Source organism: Belonocnema kinseyi, chromosome 2 (genome assembly GCF_010883055.1).
Source record: "Belonocnema kinseyi isolate 2016_QV_RU_SX_M_011 chromosome 2, B_treatae_v1, whole genome shotgun sequence".
Classification (NCBI taxonomy): Eukaryota; Metazoa; Arthropoda; class Insecta; order Hymenoptera; family Cynipidae; genus Belonocnema; species Belonocnema kinseyi.
In genome coordinates this window covers 11,051,339-11,061,898 of record NC_046658.1, presented here as the reverse complement: position 1 = coordinate 11,061,898, position 10,560 = coordinate 11,051,339, and positions in this window count along the sequence as shown.

Below are 10,560 nucleotides of genomic sequence, written 5' to 3'. Positions count from 1 at the left end.
GAATAATCCTGTTGTGAAGACATTCAAGACTCAATATTCCGCGACCCCCTTGACGGCGTGAGATGTACAGTCGCGGAACGGAAGACTTAACATGCATGCTTTAGTTCATGTGCATAACCTTTCTTTTCTCGATATCAAGAGATCTGAGCTCGTTCTTCGTCCATGGAACTACTCCAAATGAATAGAGTAGTACCGGGACGGCAAGCATGTTCGTTGCAGATACTTTGGTCCTCGCCGACAGTTCGGAAAACCAAATCTGTCGGCTGAGACGTTCGTATCTGCTTCGGAGAGTATCCTTTATAGATGTCACATCCTGAATGCGGCTCTGTGGCACGTCCAGGTATGTAAAAGTCTCTCCAGCGCAAAGGTGTCGTATGGCGCTTCTATCAACCAGCTCAGGATCTTCAGGGATTCCATAAGTTTTCCTCGCTTCAAATAAACCTTGGCGCATTTGTCTAACCCAAATTCCATTCCAATTTCCTTAGTATATCGTTCGAGAATCCCCAGAGCTAGATGCAGTTGCTCTCTGTTTTTAGCATAGATCTTAAGATCGTCCATGTAAAATACATAAGTGACCTTGTACTTTCGATCTGCAGGTTTGCCGCACAAGTACCCGTCGAAATGGCGCAGTGCTAGAGATAGTGGCAATAATGTAAGGCAAAAGAGGAGTGGGCTCATAATGTCGGCCTGAAACACATCGCTCTGAAACGTAACCTTGTTAGTTGTCACACGATTTTTTCCAGATGAGATAGTAAATCTGGTTTTCCAAAGCGGCATCAATCTCTCTATGCATCCAACTGTTTGCGGATGAACCTTTAAGATTTCCAAAAGACAGATGATAAGTCTATGGGATTTCGAATCGAAAGCTTTCCGATAATCAATCCAGGCCATCGATAGGTCACGCTGGTAGAATGCTGCATCTTTGCAGACACATCTATCGATGAGCAGGTTCTCCCGACATCCGGCCACGCCTTTCTTTGAACCTCGCTGTTCATACATTTCTTGCCACACAGGTTCAATTGCCCAAACAATCATATCATTTAGGATAGCTGTGAATATCTTATAAAGCGTGTTCAGACAAGTTATTGGCCTGTAGTTCTCGGGTCAGCTAAGTTGCCTATTTTCGGTAGGAGTATTGTGCGCCCTTCCACCAACCACTCTGGAATCGGTTCTTCCGACTTCAAATATGAGGTGAAAATACGGGCCAAATGCTGATGGGGTGAAGAGAACTTCTTCCACCAGAAGGTTTTGATACAATCTGGTCCCGGTGCGGAATAGTTCTTCATCCCTCTTAATACTTTTTTCACCTCGTCGGTAGTGATGGGTGGGTATTCTTTATCAGGTGTTATGAGGGCAACACATAACTCCTTGAAGCTATTTATATTTTCTGAGTCTTCGTCCAGTCTATGCTGAACTTCGTAGATTTCTCTCCAAAATACTTCGACCTCCTCTGGTTTGGGTGGGTGTTCGACAGTAACTGGAGGGTCTTGGAAGCGTCGAGATGGGTCAGAGAGAAACTGTTGATTTTCCCTGACCCACCTCTCCCTCCGCTCTAGACTTCTCTTAGCGTCAAATAGTATATGTATTCTCCCAACAATATGCTGCCTGATGTTCAGCAGCTTTGACTTGTTAAGTGCGTGATAACGGGTCCGGAGTTCGCGCGCGAACTTTCGAAACTTGACGGTAAAATTCCTGCCAGATGTGATGTAGGCAATCACACATTGAATGCGGGACGCGTACTGTCTTGCCCATCCTATCTTTATGGCAAGTTGATGTATTCGTCTTTTGGTCTTATGATCAGCCGTTGATTTTGTTTTACGGTTCGCATCGGCCAAAGCTCTCGCTGCATTATACACAGAATAATTGAGAGAAACCTTGGTGTTGATCTTTGTCCGGGTCGTAAAGCATCGCTCTTCATCTATTGGATGCCTGCCCGCGGTTGGTCTTAGTATCGCCTCCCTTTCTTTGTTGCCAGCTTGTTCTAGCTGTGGTAGAGTAGGCGTTCCGCTTACATAGCCCCTTTTACGGAGTAGTTCAGTATGGTTTCGCAGATGTTGCTGCGAAAAGTGCGATAGCTCCGGGTGTTTCTCGCACCACAGAGCATGCAGCCGTGCCATGTAACCCCGTTCACGGGCCACACTCGCATCGTAGCACTCTAGCAAGTCGTGATTCAGTTGCTCCGTCCACCCAAAGGTCGCGACATCCCGCCGATCCACCGCATTGAATCCATTTTCATTGGCTCCCCCAGCTCTAGATTGGTCGGCATTGTTGGCCGACCCATTGTCGGGAGCCCTGCGCGTTCTGTTGTTTTGAACCGCTCTTACTACAACTATTTTTGGTGTTGTCATTGTTGTTCCTACGAGAAGCTAGGGAAAGGGGTTCGTCCATCCTTGTAGAACCGCGCATGCAAGGATAAGGCTGCGTACTCTGAGAGGCCGCCCGGTATCCCAGAGTCACCGTTCTAGACACCTTACCCAGGTGCCATTTAGCTTTCGGCACGGTTTTCACACCTCCGCTTGGGGGTTAATTCCTTCGGGAATATATATATATATATATATATAAAAATACTTCAACCTTTATTTATGTATTAGATACATACATGACTTAATAATTAAAAATCTTACATTGAAAACAATAAGTTATAATCAATAAATATCAATATGTACAATAGGGCGAATCGAAAAAAAGTTGTAAACAAACATTTTTTGAGGTTATACGCGCACTGATAAAAGAATACTCACTCTGTTTTGAAGGCTTTAATAAAACTCTGGAGGTTACAGCTAATTTTCGGGCTAAGTTTAGGCGTTAGTGTTGTGCGAATTAATGCAAGGCGGTAATTGTTTTAAATGCATTTCCATATATAGGCATAAAACTGATGCTACAATTATTTTAGGTTAGAATTTTTAGCTGTACGAGCAAAATAATTATAGAAAATATGCTGTTTGATCATGACTGCTAGAATGTTTAGCAAATGATGATAGAATTATCTCCCAAATTTTCTGTCTGCAGGAGACAGGCGGTTAATATACCTTAGCTATCTAGTTTGCTGTTCTACATAAACTTTATTGCAAATTCAGTTATATCTCCCCAGCAAAATATTTCTAGCTACAACACCTATACCATTTTTTTCAGTGTACTGAGGTACGTTGGCTCTCAAAAGGAAAAGTGCTTCATCGTTTGGTAGCCATGAGTGAAGAAGTGTATCTTTTTTTTGTGTGATTCAAACAATGCCTTTTCTTTCACTCTCAGAGTGTCTGAAAGACCATCTCATAAAATCCAGTGTTAAAATGCTCTTTTTCGAGCAGCTGACAGGATTGCAGTCTGACATTCGTGTGTTTTTTCCTAAACAGCGTGAGTTTGCGAATGGGTGGGTCCTTAACCCTTTTAAATCAGTTGTAGTTAAACATGCCCGATTAGAAACAAAAGCCCAACATCAGCTGATTGATCTCTCCTGCCATGAGTTACTGAAAGCTGATTTTCAAGAGCACACGGTTTCTCAATTTTGGGTTTGCATGAAACGGAAATATCCTGAACTTGCAGTAACAGCCCTAAAAATTCTAGTACCGTTTAATGCGTCCTACTTATGCGAATTAGGGTTTTCGTCAATGGCACACTTAAAAAATAAGTATAGAAACAGATTAGAAGACGTCGAAAGCGATTTAATGTTAAAAGTTAACGCGTCAATTAAATTTTTCCTGGAAAAAGTTTATTCATTCGCCTTTTATTTTCGGGGTTTATTTTATTTTTAAATTCAATTTTTTTTAATCTTAAGGGCATTTATTTTTACAATTTTTAATTTAAGAATATGAAATTCAAAAGAAACAAGTCATTTGCCGTCGCTTCAAATTTCATTTTTCAACAATTTGAGTTTTATCTTTCCTAGAAAAAGATTAGTCATTCGCTTTTTACTGTCGGGGTTTACTTTATTTTTATAATCAATTTGTTAAAATCCTAAGGGCATTTATTATTCAAATTTGTAATTTAAAAAAATATATAATAAAAATACAAGTAATTTTCATCGTTTCAAATTTCATTTTCCAAAAAAATTAATTTTTATCTTTCCTAGAAAATGTTTAGTGATTCGCTTTTCACTTTCGGGGTTTATTTTTAAGTGCAATTTGTATGGACGGAGAGGCAGTAGAGCTGCATGTAAATATTATATATAATAACAATTTTATTTTATTACATATGATATTTACCAGCGTTGTTGTGTCTAACGAGAGAGAGCGAAGGACGGGGCTCTTTCACATTAAAATCTTGAAGGAATTTATTATTAAAATTAGTAAATAAAAAATATATATTTAAAAAGAAACAAGTCATTTGCCGTCGCATTAAATTTCATTTTTCAAAAATTTAAGTTTTATCTTTAATAGAAAAAGCTTAAATCTTTATTTATTTTTACTTTCGGGTTTTATTTTATTTTAAAATCCAATTTGTATAAATGGGTAGACAGTAGAGCTGCAGTTAAATATTGTATATAATAATAATAATAATTTCATTTTATTATATATGAACTTTACCAGTTTAGTTGTGTCTCACGAGAGAGAGAGAGAGAGAGAGAGAGAGAGGGAGGGAAGGAAGGGGCTCCTTCACATTAAAATCTTGAGGGTATTTATTATTCAAATTTGTAATTTAAAAAATAAATAATAAAAAACAAGTCTTCTTCCTTCGCTTCAAATTTCATTTTTCAAAAAAATTAATTTTTATCGTTCCTAGAAAAAGTTTAGTCATTCGCTTTTTACTTCCGGGTTCATTTTATTTTTAAATTCAATTTGTTAAAATCTTAAGGGTATTTATTATTCAAATTTGTAATTTAAAAAATATATAATAAAAATACAAGTCATCTGCCGTCGCTTCAAATTTCATTTTTCACAAATTTAATTTTTATCTTTAATAGAAAAAGTTTAAATCTTTTTCTATTTTTACTTTCGGGTTTTATTTTATTTTTAAATTCAATTTGTAGAAACGTTGTGTCTCACGAGAGACAGTGAAGGAAAGGGCTCTTTCACATTAAAATCTTGAGGGGATGTATTATTTAAATTTGTAATTAAAAAAATATATGATAAAAAAACTAGTCATTTTCCGTCGCTTCAAATTTTATTTAAAGAAAAATTAATTTTTATCTTTCCTGGAAAAAGTTTATTCATTCGCTTTTTACTTTCGGTTTTATTTTAATTTTAAATTGAATTTTTTTAATTCTTAAGAGCATTTATTGTTACAATTTGTGATTTAAAAAATATATGATTCTATAGAAACAAATCATTGGCCGTCGCTTCAAATTTCATTTTTCAAAAATTTAAGTTTTATCTTTCATAGAAAAATTTTAGTCTTTTTCCCTTTTTACTTTCGGATTTTATTTTTAAATTCAATTTGCATAAACGGGGAGACAGTAGAGTTGCAGTTAATTATTTTATATAATAATACTTTGATTTTATTACATATGAACTTTACCAGCTTGGTTGTGTCTCACGAGAGGGAGCGAAGGAAGGGAGAACGGAAGTATAGTAAACTTCAATAAATTGAATTTATTGATAACTTTAGTCAATGTTTTTAATTAAGTTAAAAGTAACTGTTAATACAAATATTAGTATTTCAAAACGTTCATTTTTAACTTTCCAAGAAGAATTTTAGATGCAAATAATCGCAAAAAATTACCGATTTCAAATTTAAACTTTTAAATCGTTATTATAAGAAATTTAAAACAATTGATTGGTAATTTTTCATCCCCATTGAGTACTCCATCTCACAATGAACCCTCGCCGAGAAAAGCCACCACAACCGCACCCCACGCAGTAGAATCATAGCGTTGACGAACAAAGCACGGCAGGCGAAAAAATTTCTTGGGTCAAGCCTGGCCTGACCAGAAAAGAGCGCAAGAAGTTTGCCGACCACTGTACTAAAAGAAGATACACTTGAAGGCACCTTCGGCCCATGTAAAAGACAGGTATTTTATTTTCTGAAGTTTTAACGCTGCAGGAAAAAGTATTGCGATTACTCCGTGAGTTTCTAATGCAAATTTTAACGTAAAATCCGAATTTCAACAGTTTAAAAGTTGATCTTCCTGTTTTTTTGACTTTTGATATTCCGAAAAAGCCCTGAATATTCACCAATATTCTAACATATTCCTCGATTTCCCTTTGCGCTCCACAAGTTTTTTATGATTCCAAATTATTTTACAAAATATTTGCGAGTGTTTAAAAGGATTTTAATAAATTTCAAAATATTCTGTCTTCATATTCTGATTTGTCTACTTAATTGAGTAGTCAAAGAATAAGTTTTTCAAAGCTCTGTTGCTTTGAGGTACACATTATCATCGTGAAACTCGTGATGTGCGCTCGATTTCCGACAGACATTTGTGAACAGGTTTTGCTAAATCTTTTTCTCTCTCGTAACTTTCGTCGTTTTTCTACACATTTTTATTTTATTTTTTTATTTTCAATGTTATATTTCACGAATAAAATAGAAAGTACGCGACCTATCAAGATGTGATTCTTAACGAAATTGTAGATATTTTTCGGGATAACAATTTTTGTTAATTCATCTTTTTTTGTATCCTACATAGTTTGACCACAAAATGGAATTTTTTAGTTTTCATAATTGTTTGTGCAATCAAAATTAGAATTTTCAATTTTTCAAGAAAATCGAAAAATTTGTTATAATAACCTTGTAGGGCTTTTAAAAAGCAATGTTTGTCTTCTCTTGACCTTTATTCATGTCGTGCGTGTTTTGGCTTAAAATTTTGATTTTCGGTTGATTAAAAAATGTTTGAAAATGCTATAACTCTTAGAGTTTTCTAATTATAGAAAAAAGTCTTGATGATAAATTTCTTGTCCTTTTAAACACTATAAATATCCATACATAGATTTTTTAAGTTCACAAGAAAAGTGGTCTCCAAAATTTTTAAAAATGCGCTCTTTTTTGGAATTTTTATCAAAAATGGCTGGCTAACGAACTCATTCTTTCTTTTAGGACCTTAAAAAGTGTACCAAAGATGGATTTGATCCATTCCTTTTTTCGAGAGTTATCGTGTTTACGGACGAACGGACGGACAGACAGGCAGACGCCATCGTAAAAACTTGGTTTTCAGATTCAGGGGGTCTCGAAACGTGGAGATCAGTTAAAAGACTGTGGTGTCCAATTTCGAACAGTTCTAATACTTTCTCAATCATAAATGATGAGAATGTAAAAAGTACAAACCGATTTTCAAATTGCTGTAGTGAATAATATTGCTGAAAGGGGTGTTAAATTAATATCGGACTTTAACTTCTTGATAACGAAAAATGAGGATCAAAAACATTACTTACGAAAAGTAGTAAAAAATTACAGAAAGCAGTTTCCAGATATCTTAAAGAAAAATTGGCTTTGGCCAAAATACAATGGTTTTTTATTAGCGTTGTGATTAGGCTGCATATAAAATGGTAGTGGGAGAACCACAATTATATTATACATATATATTATATTATTGATCCACATCTTTTAATAGAAAACTGCTGGAACGAGTGTCAATTGTTTAAACAATTAAATTACGCTTTTAACAGAATTTACTACTCCTCAAAATCATCCAATATTATGTTTGATTCAGGGAATAAAATTTTAAAAATATTTTTAGAAAAAGAATTACTGAAACAAATTATATTAGTTTCAACAATTAAAAAAGGTTTAATTTATTTTTTATACATTACATATTCATAAAAATAATTCTATGTGTTCTATTTTGTTTCATTTATTTCAAGTCTACAAAAAAGTGTTTGTTGAAAAAAATTTATTTAAAGAAATAGATTTCCAACTTCATTACTTTCACTTCGGTTTTTGGCATGCCAAAAATAGGGCTAAGGTGCCAAGAACGGGTGCTCTTACCCTATTACGTTTCAAAAAGCAAATACTAGTATTTTGTACATTTTTTGGGAATTACTAAATAATAATTTAGTAAAAAATAATGCAGTTACCCAGGCAAGACATAATTTTCACTTCATTTTTTCCTAGCCCCAATATCTTTTCATATTTTTTTAGATTAGGCTCAGTTTTTAGCCAATTTTTTTGTTAGTTTTTCGAAATAATTGGCAACTGTCCAAAAATGCCCCCTAATTTCGTTCGAAGCCCTACTTTAAACCTTGAAAATACAATTAATATTCCTTAAATACTACGAAATTTCTTTTGATACATCTTAAAATATTATTTCACATCACTGTAGGTTTGAACAAGCCATCGAAATCCAATAAGATTCCTTTAAAAAAATGGGAAATTTCATTAAATCTGATATTTTCTAATAAAATCCTGAAAGAAAACCTAAAACCATTACAATCATCGAACATTTCTTTAATTGTTGTAAGTCTCTTAAAAATTCCTTGAAATTCACTAATAGTTTATGCAGAGCCAGTAACGCGGATGAAATGCCTTACGCTGTGGCAGAATTTGAACACGCCAATGGTGATCGAGATGTATATTTAACGCATTCATCGTGGATGTCAGATGGACTTTCATGGTTTCCACCACCAACAAGGCAGAAAATCGAGACAAATTCTGCGATCAAGAAGGGGATGCACCCCACTGAAGATTTTGTACAATACAAAGTGAGGAAAGTTTACAGCTCGTACGGTAAGAACAAAAATATTTATTTTCGAAAATTAATTTTGTAACTTGTAGGGTATAATGATATTAGATAGAAAATATGGGAATGGGACAAATATGCGACAGGCACAATTGAAATTTCAGCCCTATTTGAGCCCCGCATAATTTAAAATAGAACCTACTTTAGCCCTACCTAACCCATTGGACCTGCTTTAGCCCTATTTAGAACCTTTTTAAATTTTCATACTCATATTGTCAAGTCCTTTGTGAGAGCTCCAAATTCTCTGTGAATTCTAGGAAGTTAATAAAGACCTCTTTATTTAAGTCCTGTGTAACCATCGAGGCTCTCTTTTCATTCTCTTAGGACCTATGTAATTATTCTGCATTTATCTTTGACTTAATTTTAATTATTATTTTGCTGATACATAGTGTAAACACTTATGGATAATACTTTATTTTTTGTAACGTTAATAACGTGTAACGTAAGTAATACAACGTCTGAAAAATATGATTGATGAATATTATTTCCTCTTCTAATTGGTCGAACTTAAGAATATTAATATTTCTAATAAAAATAAAATAAAAATTGTTGAGAGAGAAACAATTTCTTCCTTCAGATCGGAAAAAAATGTATTATGCAAAATGAATAATGTGGCTTGCAATTAAACCGTCTTTTTCAATTTTTATATAATAATAAACTAATTAGTCATGTAAACGGGTATTACAATACTTATATAAATTATTTAAGTCCTACAAATAATTATATCTGCAGAATAAGACTATTAATATCCGAAACTGTTTATTACTTGACTGTGTCTCCACTAGAGTTCCCCTCACGATGCAGTCTAAGCTCGAAAGTTGGTTCGAGCTTTGCCAGAATTGGCCCTTTTCAGGGCCACCAATCTTTTTCAACAAAGGAATAAATTTTTGTTTCAAACACATTGAAAAATGCAAAAAAATTGGTCTTAGGGCCACAAATTATTATAAACGAAGGAATATATTCATATTTTTTATTGTTTACAAAATTAAATGTATATGTTCTTGACACAATGTTGCGAATATTGTTTTCTCCCACTTTCCTTTGAACACCATCAGTATGCTATGAATCGATAACATTAGATGATTGTTTAACCAAACTTAATTAAAAAATGGCTTATTTGGCCATTTTTCAGCATTTAACTTGTTTTTTTTGTGTAATCAACTGTTTAAGCAAATTTTTTAACTTTTCTTTATAGTTCGATAACAATCCACTATTTCTATTTTTATTAAAAATTTCATTAACGCAGCCATATAAGGTATATGACATCAGATTTTATAAGTATTTCACAACCCAATGGTCACAAAATTTGGCGACGTCTTTATCACATCGTTACGACATCTTTACGACAAATTTACGACATCCTATGTCCATGTCGTTTCGGTGTCTTTACGATATCGTAAAGACATCGTCAGATTATACGACTTATTTACGATATCGTAAAGACACCTTAACGACATTGACATAAGATTTCGTACAGTCGGCAAAAGATGTCGTAAAGATGTCGTAAAGGCGTCGACAAACTTTGTGCCCACTGGAAAGTGCCTCTAGCACCGATATTTATTTTTTTTCGGGATGCAAGTGTATCACATGCAGTTTTGACGAAATCAGTAAAACAGAAAGTGTTTTTCTTAGAAATAGTTTAATTTTATAATAATATCCCAACCTGGGAAATACTTGTAAAAAATCTTATATTGTATGCCGTGTATTGCTACGTTAATTAAATTGTTAATGAAAATAATAGTTAAAATGCTAAAAAATAGTCAAATAAAGCATTTTTTACAAAAATAAATTGTTTACTGTCACCAAAATGTTCTTAAAAATTTAAAAGTTAATTATTTACAGTTAATTGCATCTAAAAAATCAAGCATGTGCCTCCAAAATTAGCCAAATAGTGCATTAGTTAATTAAGGTAGTTCAAATAATTATTAACTTTTCTTTAATCATCAAATATA